General features: G+C 40.5%; 1 protein-coding gene across 2 annotated transcripts in view; it reads left to right on the top strand.

Moving 5' to 3' along the window:
- The window catches only part of NBEAL1 (neurobeachin like 1), a 166,548-nt gene that overhangs the window by 125,201 nt on the left and 39,888 nt on the right, over window positions 1–1,459 (top strand). The gene's annotated exons all lie outside the window — the stretch shown is intronic.

The raw sequence follows: 1,459 nt of genomic DNA, 5'->3' as shown, positions 1-1,459 counted from the left end.
GCAAAAAATGAGCTACCTGTAAAGGAACTCAATTATATGCCAGAAATAGTATAGGTGTATTAATATGCTACTCTGCATGGTCTAATTATCCTACTAAGAAGAAGGCTGTATAAGTATAGACAGAATCCTGTGCTAATGTCGTTACATTTTTTTCCAGCACCCAAATTAGTTCATCCAGTCAGGTGCTACGTGTCCGTAACTCACTGGCTGTAGTACTGTGAGAAGTACTTTGTTCAGGACTCAGCTTCTCATGGAAGAGGATATTTATGTTTTTACTTCATTTTTTTTGCTTAATGATAGTGTGGAAATGCTTATCAACTGCAGTGAGGATGGAGGATATGAATGAATGTGTTTTATGAGCAAGTGAAAAGAATGGTTGCTATCTTAAAGAGTTTGTAATCTAAAACAAGACTTGGCAAATTGTAACAGAGTAGGATGGAAATTTTATGGTAATGCCTGAGAACTTTAATATATGATTTTATAGGCAAGTAGTGTGCACAGCTAGATAGTTCTGAATGTTTTTAAATTATTTACGTTTGGACTACAGTGTAGAGATTAAGTAACAGAATAAAGAAGAGTTTGAGCTAGTAGGAGCACAAGAGGAAGACAGATATTGAAGACAGACTCAGGGAAGAAGAGGTGGGTAGGGAAATAATGGGATAAGAGAAGGGTTAATGTAAATATCCCAGCTGTCATATATCCTTCATAACAATCACGTATTTGATGGTCCAGCAACACCTGCCTATATCTTTTGGAAAATTGCATGCATATATGAGCTAGGAAAAAGGAACAGAGAAACTTTCTATGAATTCTCATTGGCATAAGGAGAAGGCACAAGGATTGCACTTGGTGGCCCATGAGGTTCATACTAGTTATATGTTCTCATATCGCTGTTTTAAATCTCCAGCAGCTGACCTGTTCCTCATATTTGTAAATCAGGAGAAAGACAAGGTTTCTTTCATCCGTTTTGCAAATAAGGTAATTTTAAAGGCAAAACTAGATGACTTCAGTCACAAATGGGATTAAAACTGCTTCACCAAATTAGAAACAAACTCATTCATTTGGTCACATTGAGGCTGCAGGGAGAGGTTAAGGCAATTGCACAATTGGGATCTGAAGAATTTTATGCCCCATTCCCCAAATCACATGTTCTGCCGTGCTACACGTGCATGGCAGATCTCACAATTCTGGGAATGGGGCATAAAATTCCTTAAACCCCAGCTGCCAGCGTGGGTGAGGGGTGGCCCTGAAACTGAGGAGTAGGGAGCATCCCAGCTGCATCCCCTGTGAACATGGAAGTGGTAGCTGGAGAGCTGGGAGCTCCCTACTCCCCAAGTGCTGTTTGCATGGGTGCCTGGAAATGGAAAAAATGGGCATGAGCTGAGGAAAAGAAGGTGATTAGGGACAGTCGGCATGGATTCACTGAAGGCAAGTCATGCCTGACCAACCTGATTGCCTT

The sequence above is a fragment of the Gavialis gangeticus genome, unplaced genomic scaffold (genome assembly GCF_001723915.1).
Source record: "Gavialis gangeticus isolate Ggan-Ray unplaced genomic scaffold, GavGan_comp1, whole genome shotgun sequence".
NCBI lineage: Eukaryota > Metazoa > Chordata > Crocodylia > Gavialidae > Gavialis > Gavialis gangeticus.
This window is presented reverse-complemented; position numbering and strand designations above follow the sequence as displayed.